Genomic DNA, 10971 nt, shown 5'->3' with positions numbered 1-10971 from the left:
CATCCCCACTTTCACCTTAAGACTGATAAAGAGATAAAGAGGTTGTTCACAAAGAGTTCGGTGTGAGTGATTCTGGCAGAGAGAGGGCCTTCAAGAGAAGCATCTGGGGCTCTGGTCTCAGGCACTGAACAGGAGCAGGAGGGCTGGATGGTATAACCACCCACCACTCGACCAGGTCAGATTAGGACCGGGAGGGCAGGGGTGAGGGAGAAAATCTAAGAGACCACCGCCCCCCAAACGCCAGATTGTGAGAGAAGTGAAGTTCCCATCCTGGGGCCCCAGGGATGACTAGTTTGCAGGCAAAGCCAGTGGGTTTCACGTCTTCTAGGGTATATTGGTTGTATCTCAACCCATGCCCAAGTCATCTAGCTGAACCACAAGGGGGATGAGGAATCAGGCAGCCTCTTACACCTGTCCCACCTTCCCAACGGGCCCCTTCATGTCAGGACCCCTAAGACTTGCAGATCACATTGAAAACATCACGGACTTAGTCCATCCCCTCCCCATGTGACAAATGGGGACTCATAAAAGAAATGGTTGACGGTCCTGTCAAACAGATGCAAACCACCAAACTTCACAGATTCTCTTATGTATAAAAATCACCTTGAGAATAGGGGCCAGAAAACCCTGGAAAATACCAGCAATGTATTTGAAAAGGTAGGCACTTATGATACCTGGTGATGAAAATCAACTCAGGCTGGGTTCCTTTCCCCAGATATGAAGATTGAACTCCTGAGAAACGCAGAGGCAAGTGTAGAAAGCAAGTTTTTTTGTTTGTCTTTTTTTTTTTGTGAGGGGAGGGGCGGGTGGTACCAGGGATTGAACTCAGGGGCACTTCACCACTGAGCCACCTCCCCAGCTCTATTTTGTATTTTATTTAGAGACAGGGTCTCACTCAGTTGCTTAGCACCTCGCCTTTGCTGAGGCTGACTTTTTTTTTTGGGGGGGGGGGGGTTGGTGGTGCTGGGGATTGAACTCAGGGCCTTGTGCTTATAAGGCAAGCATGTTACCAACTGAGCTATATCCCCAACGCAACTGAGGCTGACTTTGAACTTCCTATACTTCTGCCTCAGCCTCCCGAGTGGCTGAGATTACAGGCATGGGCTACGGCACCTGGTTAGAAAGCAAATTTTATTTAAAGGATAGAACAGAGTTAGACTTTCCCTCATGGAAGGGGCCCCAGAGCTGGATATCCAAAGAAGTGCAGGCGTTTTGTCTCTTTTCTACATTTTAGAATTCTTTTGTTTTCCTGTCCTCTTTCCCCCTTATCTTGCCTCTTTCCTCTTCCCCATCCTGCCTAAGTGACCAAAAGGTGGTCCAAAAACAGTAGAGGGATCAGTAGAGGAAGGTAGCAGCCTAGGAGGCATCAATTCACAACCCCCACAACTCCCTGCAGGGAGGAACAATCCCGGGGCTGGTTACCTTAGCAACAGGTTCAGAGGAGGGGAAGGGCTCTGGAGACATCAGCATTTGACTTCCCTTCCTTTCCAACCAGCTCCCATCTTCCCGATAGGACCCAATTATTTATTATCTACTGACTGTTCTTTGTTCTGGCTTCACCTTAAATAAGCAAAAAATAAATGGACCCCCAACAGACAGAAAAATAGGCAAAAGATATGAACAGGCAATTTAGGAAAGAAATATTAATGGTTAATTAATATGAGACAAGATGTTCAATCTCACTGCTATGGTCTGAATGTTTGTGTTTCTCTGAAATTCATATGATAGGGCATGTGTTTAGCATGCATGAGGCCCTAGGTTTAATCCCCAGCCACAAACCAAACCAAACCAAACCAAATTCTTATGTTTAAAACTAATCACCAATGGGATGATAGGAGACGGTGCCTTGGGAGGCTCTGCCCTCCTGGTCAGGTTTTCTATCCTTATAACAAAGGCCCTGGAGGGCTACCTTGGCCCTTCCCACCTGTGAAGACACACAGAGAAGGCACCACCCCAGAACCAAGACACGGGCCCTCATCAGACATCAGATTTGTTGTGTTTTGCTTTTGGATTTCCCAGCCTACAAAACTGTGAAATAAATTTCCATTTTTTTAAAGCTACCCAGTTTATAGCATTTTGTTATAGCAGCCCAGGTGGACCAAGACACTCACAAAAAAAAAAAAAAAAAAAAAAAAAAAAAAGAACGAGTACCTATAATGAGCTATAATTTTTCGCCTATCAGTATCATATGATTGACAATAAGATAATTGATAACATCAAACTTGGGCATGCATGGAAAGGACCATTGGCACCGTTAGGAAGAGAGCTGATTACTGCAGTCATATGAAGGGCAGCTAGAAAATGTGACTCAAGTTGCAAAACGCACCTGCCCTGTAACCCAGGAGCGCCACTTCTGTAAAATGGCAAGGAGATGAATACCCCAATTGACCAACCTAGATCTTAGATCCTTTCCCAGAGCTATAATTAACTGAGGCTGATTCCCCAAGGAAGAGAAAAGTGACTGGAATAATGAAAAATGAATGTTTCTCAAGTAAAATTTACAGGTGTGTACTCTGAACCCACAATGAACACCCTTTTTATTTATTTTGAATATATACTTTAATTGACTCATAGTAATTGTACATATTTATGGGGCATAGTGTGACAGCTTAAAACATGCATACAGGATAATTAGCATATCTTCTACTCAAGCATATACCATTTCTTTGTATTGGGAACCTTCAAAATCTTTCCTCCAAGCTATTTTGAAATATTCAACTGATCTTTCAATCATAGTTACTCTTATTCTACTGTGCTATAGGACCTTAGAAGCTATTCCCCTTATTCAACTACACCCCTGTACCTGTTAGCCATCCGCCACCCACCCCATATTCTCTAGGTTCTGGAAACCTCTATTTTATTCTCTATTTCTATGAGATTCATTTTTCAGCTTCTGGACATAAGTGAAAACATACAGCATGTATCTTTCTGTGCCCAACTTATTTCACTTAACATAATGTCCTCCAGCTCCAGCCACATTCCTGCAAATGACAAGCTTTCATTCCTTTCATAGCTGAATAATTTTCCATTGTGTATATATACCACGTTCTTTATCCATCCATCCATCCTTCCATCTATCCATCCAACAGTGAACTCTTAGGTTGCTTCCACATCTTATGAACAGAGCTGCTTATTGCAGAAGTCTATTTGAAAAAACCGACTTCCATTCTTGTGCATGTGTACTGGTACTGGAATTGCTGAATCGGATGATTGTTCGTTTCTAGTTTTTTGATGGACCTTCATATGGCTTTCCATGGTGGCTGTACTGATTTACATTACCACTTCACCAGGATTGTTTTTTGTCTTTTTGATAATAGCCATTCTACCTGGAGTGAGACCATATTGTATTTATTCACATTTCCCTGATAACTAGTAATGGTGAATATCTTTTCACACATTTTGATGAGCATTTGTGTATCATCTTTTGAGAAATGTCTACTTAAGTCATTTGTCCATTTTGAAATCAGAGTTTTGTCTTTTTGCTATGAAGTTTTCAGAGTTCCTTCTATATTCTGGAAATTAATCTCTTGTGGAATGAATGAATGGTTTGCCAGTATCGTCTCGCTCTAGGTTGTCCCTCACTCTGTTCTCCCCTTTGCTGTGCAGAAGCTGTTCAGCTTGATGTGGTTCCATTGGCTGATTTCTGCTTTTGTCGTCTGTGCTACTGAGGTCGTACCAAAAATGTTTGCCCAGACCAAGGTCCTGAAGCATTTCCCCTATATTTTCTTCTAGTACTTTCACATGAACACACTTTTTAGGGAGGGGCCGTGCTCCCACTTCCAAAGGCTGTCCGTCAGTGGAGCCCCGAGAGGAGAGAGGCGGGGAAACCAGTCATCCCTCCCTTCTGGGGCTGCCGATGCCAAGTTTCTGGTTGGAGCCTCTCTTAGAAGACTGGATCATAAAGCTCTGGAAATGGGCGTTGGGGATGGAAACAGACACACAGTTAATTACAGCATCGTGCTCGGCGCCACCCTAATTAAGGCGGTTCCCAGTGGGGGCCAAGATTTAAAGTTCTTTCTTTTACAATGCTTGGTGGCAGGCGGCGGTCCCGTCCTCTCCCCTCCCTCTGATGCGTCCTTTTCTGTCTCGCTGGGAGCTGGCTGGGGAGGGCAGCCTGATAGCTGGCAGGCAAATGAGAAAAGCTGCTGAGGTCTGGTTGGAGGAACATGGCTGGCTCCCGGGACAGGGCACAGGACAAATTGCCGGGGTGGGGGGTGTGCAGTGTGAGGAGCAGAAACATCCTTCCTGGCTCTTTCCTGCCAGGGAATGGTGAGCAGGCAGTGGTGTCCCACCTCAAAGAAAAGCTTAGCATGGTGCACGGTGGGCCAGAAGCACAGTCCAGTCCCAGTGTCTGCCTTCATGGGGTTGGAACTTGGTGGCTTCATCCAGACGCCGGTATCCTTGGAGTCCACCATCCGCTGACCCATGCGAATGCAAATAAGAGAGAGACAGCAAATTTACAGCCAGAAAATATACTAAAAAAAATGTGCCAAATTTCACTCAGAACTAATGGAATGTTCCCCTATTATCCACAGTATGGAATCGTCCCATTCTGTATCCTCTCATTCTATGGACGAATTCAGTGGCTCACAGAGCTGGCAGAGACATAAAAATTATTTCATTATGTAGGTGAAAAAATTAAGACCAAGCGAGAAAAGATTTTCCCATGATCCCAGAGGGTATTAGATTAGCACAGAAGATGCCTGAAGCAGAGCTCCCTGGGGCGTGGCTGCTGAGTGACCGCCCAGCCGGGATCCCTGGCCATGGTGAGTCTGGGGGTCTCCACCTTGCTCAGTGGGGAACAGACTCTTGATGGCTTAGTAATGTCTGCCACGGGCACTGGAGGGGGCATGCAGCGTCTATGCCAAGTTTTGGCCATTCCTGCCTAGGCGCTGAGGGGCATTCTGACGTAGACCCTCAGGGCAGGCACTTCTGGAGAGTTCTGGCAGGATGGAGACACTGAAACTCAGAGCAGGAACACAGGCGTGAAATGGGGAAGCTCCTTTGCGAACTGCCATCTGGTTGTTCTAGGGATGACGCTCAGGATTATCAGATGGGAATTCCCAAGGTTCTGAGCATGCGGAGTCTTCGGGTGACGCCTGGGCTGTGCCTGGGCACCTCTTCTGGCCCCCAGAGCCTGAGGCTTCCAGGCCTGTCCTCCCTGGGGGCTGTCGGTCAGTTGTTGTAGAGATAGATCCTGTGACCTCGGAAGGCCTGGCCCTTCTTTGCAGCAGAGATGACTCTGGGATCCATCCGGGTCCGAGTCCAGAGCGCTTGAGCTGAAGTGTCAGGACTGAAGGCCTGAGGTCAGGACGCCCCGCTCCCCTCCTGCCTCTGCCATGAGCCGCCCAGACTAGCCTCCTCCTCCACCCTGATCGCGCAGATCCCCACAAGCTCTCACCCTTGACCAGTCCAACAGTACTTTTCAAAAAGTTGTGGTAAAGTACACATGTATAAGATCTACTGTTTTATCGATTTTTAAGTATGTGGTTTTGTGGCATAAATATATCCGCACTGTTATACGACTATCACCGCCTCCATCTCCAGAAGCGTTCTGTCCTCCACAACTGAAGCTCTGTACCCATTAAACGGCGACTCCCTCTTCTCCCTCTTCCCAGCCCCTGAGGACCCCTGTTGTGTTGGAAATGGGGAGTCGGCCCCTCTTGTGCGGTTGTTAAGGATCACTCCAACCTGGCCAGAGAAGTTACCCTCAGAGGCAAAAGAAAGGAAGGAATTTATTATCTTCACAGGTGCTAGAGAGGGAGGCAGGGCCTTCTATTCAGGAGGCCACATTGGAGGGGGAGCCCAGGGAGGAGGCTCAATAAGCTGGTGGGAAGGAGTCGGGAGACAGACAGACAGACAGACAGAGGGCCACAGGCAAGGGTCCTCACTGGGTGTCAGGGTGGAGTCAGGAGCAAAAAGAATGAGAGGATCTCAATGATATGTCCGAAAATCACTAGGTCACAGTCAGGGGTGGGCAAGAAGGGGATGGGTGGCAGGGCCCAGCCTTATCACACTGGTGCACATGGTTGTTGGGTGGGGTCCCCCAGCTCGTTTGTGGAAATGTTAATGCATCAGAAAATATAAAAGTTTATCATATAACTGCTCTACTTTCTGCCCCTATGAGTTTGCCTCTCTAGGTACCTCATTTGAGTGGAATTGCATAGTATTCATCTTTCCGTGACTGGCTGGTTTCACTTAGCAAAACGTTCAAAATTCATTCACAGATTGTTTGTGTTGGAATTCCTTTTCCAGGGTGAGTAGTATTCCATTGGATGGTTAGAACCCATTTTGTTTAATCCATTCATCCATTGATGGGCACCAAGGTTGCTTCCAGCTTCTATTGTGAATAAGGCTGCTATGAACTTGGATGTACAGATATTTGTTTGAGTTCCTGCTTTCGCTTCTTTCGGATACATGTGCAAAAGCAGAATTACTACATTGCATGGTAATTCCATGTTTATTTTTATTTATTTCAAATTAATTTTTGGTACCAGGGCTTGAACCCAGGGGCCCTCGCCACTGAGCCACATCCCCGGCCCTATTTCATATTTTATTTAGAGACAGGGTCTCACTGAGTTGCTTAGCACAACTCGCTGTTGCTGAGGCTGGCTTTGAACTCGCGATCCTCCTGCCTCAGCCTCCCAATCCGCTGGGATCACAGGCGTGCGCCCCTGCGCCCAGCTTCCATGTTTACTTTTTTGACTTTCCATACCATCTTCTGCAGCAGTTGCACCTTTACATTCCCAACAGCAGTGCGCCTGGGTTTCTCCACGTCTCTGCCGGCACGTCTCCTTCCGTAATCTTAGCCGTTCTGATGGGTCTGAAGTGGTTTCTCACGACCGAGTTTGCATGTCCCTAACGGTTAGTTCCCTCGACATCTCATGTGCTCACGTGGCCATCGGTCGAGCCTCTTTGGAGAAATGGCCGCTCACGTTCTTTGCCCATTTTCTAGTTGAATTGTCTGTTTCTGGCTCGGCATTCATGTCCTTGTGGGTCCCCGAAAGATCGGTGCTAAGGAAGGGACACTCCTGACAGAAGGAAGAACAGAGACGAAGACTCAAGGCTGAAGCGAAGCCCCAGGCCTGGCTTCTCTCAGCTGAGGTCCCTTCTTTCCACTGGCCCTTGTGCTGGCTGAGCCCCTGGACCCCCCAGGGTCCCTGCTCCTGCCCACGGCTGCCTGGCCTCCCTTCTCACTTCAGGACTTCCTCCTCTGTGGGCGGAGATGGATGAGCGGCCTCCTGACGCACTCTCAGGAGTGAAGTCCACCCTGGCTTCCGGGCCTGGGGAGCCCTCTCACGTGGGATGAGCCCCTGAAGTTCTGGGAACAGGGACGGTTGTCCCGAGTGCCCAGCCGCGACCCTCCCAGGGCGCTCTTCCTGTGCCCTGTGTGTGGAGCACAGCAGTCTCAGTTTAGGAGCGGTGTCCTCCAGGTGACCTCCTGCGGCCAGTCGGGGCCCTCCTGGGCCCTCCTGGGTTTCCCTCCACCTCACTTCCACTTCCTCCTGACTTCTTCCCACTCAGGCCTCCGCCCTCATGGCTCCCGCTGGCTCCTTCTCTCTCTCAAGGCCTCTCAGCCTCTGTTCCTGCTCCTGAGCCTTTGCCCTCATAGTTCCCAGTCTGAAAGAAGAGACTCGGATGCAGCCCAGACCTTGGCCCCGTTCTGCCCTCCGCCCTTGCCTCTCGCCCTGTCCCCCGCCAGCCTGGCCCCGTCAGTGACTCGTGCTGCTCCCACGGCTGCAGAGCTCCGGCTGCTGTCCCTGTCAGCTCAGCTCTTGGCGCTGCTGGTTGTCTCAGCCTCACCTGGGGCAAAGCTTGGGATTTGCCATGGCCTCCACCGTGCCCGCCCAGGTGTGACGGGCGGCAGCTCTAGCCGTTAGGACTGACGTGACCAGGCTCATGGAGGCCCTGGGGTCCTGGCTTCCCTGACATTAGAATTGTTCCCCTGGTTCCTCAGGAGGCAGCTTCTGAGGTGGAGCTTGGCATGCAGAAGGCTAACTGGGAGGCGTCCTTAGGATGACCACCTTAGGATGAAGGGCAGGAAGGCCGCGGTGCTGGGCAGAGGGAGAAGTGACTTGTACGGCGGTCCCAACGGGAGCTCTGAAGCTGGGACAGCCCTTCAGGGTTGTCCTGAGCCGAGTCCAGGGACTGGGCTTCTGTGCTCCCGTGCTTTCTGGTCCTTCCCCGGGAAGGGAGCAGGGCCTGGGGCAATTGCTTCTGAGAGGCAATTCCAAAGACGGCTAGCATCTGGGGGCCTGCTTGCCGGGGCACTCCCTGGGGCTGGGATCAAGTCCTTCAGTTCGGGAGGGAACCCCCTTCCCTGCCCTCCGCATTTCCCCCGATTGCGTCTCCCCGTAAAGCATTCATTTGTAGGTGAGCTCTCAGGCCCTGCTTTCTAGGTGGTCTGGGTTAAGACGACACTAAGCCAGTGCCCTTTGGGGAGATCTTTGTACCATGTGGTGTAGTTCCTGGCTAGCCTGAGACAGCACTTCCCTTAGGTCAGGTGACTGACTCTTGATCAAGCATTTCTGGCCAGAGGTGGGATGGGACAGACATTAGCCCCCTGAGTCCCAAGGGTAGATTGTCTCCTTTTTCCTCAGCATGGGACTGAGCATGGCAGGCCCAGTACCAGGTGCTTACTATTTGATGAGCCTTGAGTAGATGGTATTGTTTGGTGTGTTTTGACCCCAGAGCTCACGTGCTGGAAGCTTGGTCCCCAGTATGGAGCTGCGGCAGGGCTGCCCTTGGAAAGGAGTAATGCTGGTCTCTTGGAATGGGTTATTTCCTGCATGAACGGCTTGTTCGGCTTCCTTGTCTCAGGTCTTGCTTCCTGTCTTACCAGGTGAGCTCTCCCTCTTTCTTGCACACCACTTCCACTATGATTCCATACGCCATGTTGTGATACAGCTGGAATAGCTGAGCAGAGGCCAGGGCCATGCTTTTGGACTTGCTAAACTGTCAGCTAAATAAACCTCTTTTCTGTCTATATTATCCAGTGTCAGATATTGTGTTATAGCCACTGAAAACAGACAAAGACCTGGGGGCAGGGAGGACAGAATGATTTAGAAATGGTTTCTGTCTTGGGAACTCCCAGACCAGTGGGGTCACCATCTCATCCTCTCCTAGCCCTTGCAGGAGAACCCCAATAGTGACAGCGGTAAACACTCTTGTTTGCCTTCCCCTCAGTCATTCCTGACCCTCCTTGCAGTCTCAGGGGATGAATGCTCTAAGCCCATTCTGATTGGTTTGGGTCTTGGCATGGGGCTTGGCTTGGTTATTTGCCCCAAAGGGAAGTGTCAGGGTTAGATCTGGGAAGGAATTTCTTTACCAGTGACATGCAGCACATGGTAGGGAGGGTTTCGTGTTGCTGAACTGCGTGGAATTGCCTGAAAATGCTGCAAATACCTTAAGACCGAGTAGGTGGGAGGACATGGTGGACGTGGTGAGGACTTTGATGATGTCACTGAACCGTAGGACTAACCTGCCCACAACAGTTCTATTTCTGGGCCTGTGGTTGCGGGAGGGGATCAGCATCCTTGTGGTACAGCATCTAAGAAGCAAGTCTCTGAAACCTGATTGCCCTATGCTATGGTCTGGATCTTTTTTGTTGTTGTTTGGCGGTGCTGGCGATTGAACCTGAGGCTTTGCACATGCTAGGCAAGCACACTGCCACTCAGCTACATCTCAGCCCTTTAAAAAATTGTGTAATATCTTGAGACAGGGACTTGTCAAGTTGCCCAGGCTATCTTCGAAGTTGTGATCCTCCTGCCTCAGCCTCCCGAGTAGTTGGAATTACAGGCGTGCACCACTGTGCCTGTGGTTTGAATCTTAAGTGTCTTGTGGCATCTGTAATACCTTGTGGTGTTACAAGGCCCCTAGGCTGAGGGCTTCTTTGCCGCCTGTGGTGGTATTGGGAGTTGGCGGATACTTTAGGAGCGGGGAGGAAGTTATGTCATTGGAGGCGTGCCCTTGAAGGGGATATTGGATCCCACCCCTTTCCTGTCTCTCTCTTTGCTACCCAGTTGCCATAAGGCAAGTAGCCTCCTCTGCAGTCAGCTCCCACTCTGACGTCTGCCTGACACTATAGATGAAAGCAATGTGTTCAAGTGACTGCGGACTGAAACTGTGAGCCAAAATAAACCTTCCCTCCTTTTAAGTTAATTATCTGGGGTATTTTGTCACAACAATGGAAACCTGACTAACACAGCCTATCAGCAAGATGCTTCACCTTTCTGTAAAATGGACTTAAAATAAGACCCACTTTATAAGGTTCTGAGAGGTATAAATGTGTTTTATACATGTGAAGGGCTTATCATAGTTCCTGACACTCAGGAAATGATACATAAAGTGTTTGGCTTAGTGTCTCCTTTAAAATAGATCATAGGTAGACAAAATTGTAGTCATTGGAAGCCTTGATTCATGATGTGTCACTGATATCAAGCACCTCTGAATCTGTCACTCAACTGAAGAATTTTTTACCAAGAGTGGTGACTGTCCAACTGGCCTCCTGACCACACCCCTCCTTTGCCCATCTCACCCCCAGAAGCACTGTTCTGCATCATTTATCACCCCCACGTATGCGTGTGTTGTCTTACCACGTGTAAATGTTCATTCAAAACAACACACTGCTATTGAGGCCCTGCTTTTCAGCCTAATGGAAAGGGTGCGTGGTCTTCTAGGAAGTCTTCTCTCTGCAAAGACTCTTATTTGGGCTTCCTGGTCCTCACCTACGAAGGCAGTACAATCACACAGCGCCTTCTTGAAGGGAAAAAGAAGAAACACACGAGATCTTCTCTTCTTTCTTGTTCCTTGCACTTCATCTGTCTGCAGACTTGTCCAGGCCCTCCTAAGGGGGCTTCCAGAAGTGCCTTCCTTCTGAATCAGTGTGTGAGGGGCTTCATGTCCCTCTGGCCTGGCTGCCTTGCTGGGCACAGGGTTCAGGTGTGAGGGAGCAGAGGACATGACCACTTG

General features: G+C 49.3%; 1 pseudogene across 1 annotated transcript in view; it reads right to left on the bottom strand.

Moving 5' to 3' along the window:
• The window catches only part of LOC306647773 (NADH dehydrogenase [ubiquinone] 1 alpha subcomplex subunit 1-like), a 442780-nt pseudogene that overhangs the window by 235879 nt on the left and 195930 nt on the right, over positions 1-10971 (bottom strand). The window lies entirely within an intron of this gene.

Source organism: Sciurus vulgaris, assembly GCF_902686455.1.
Source record: "Sciurus vulgaris genome assembly, chromosome: 17".
NCBI classification, from domain to species: Eukaryota; Metazoa; Chordata; class Mammalia; order Rodentia; family Sciuridae; genus Sciurus; species Sciurus vulgaris.
This window is presented reverse-complemented; position numbering and strand designations above follow the sequence as displayed.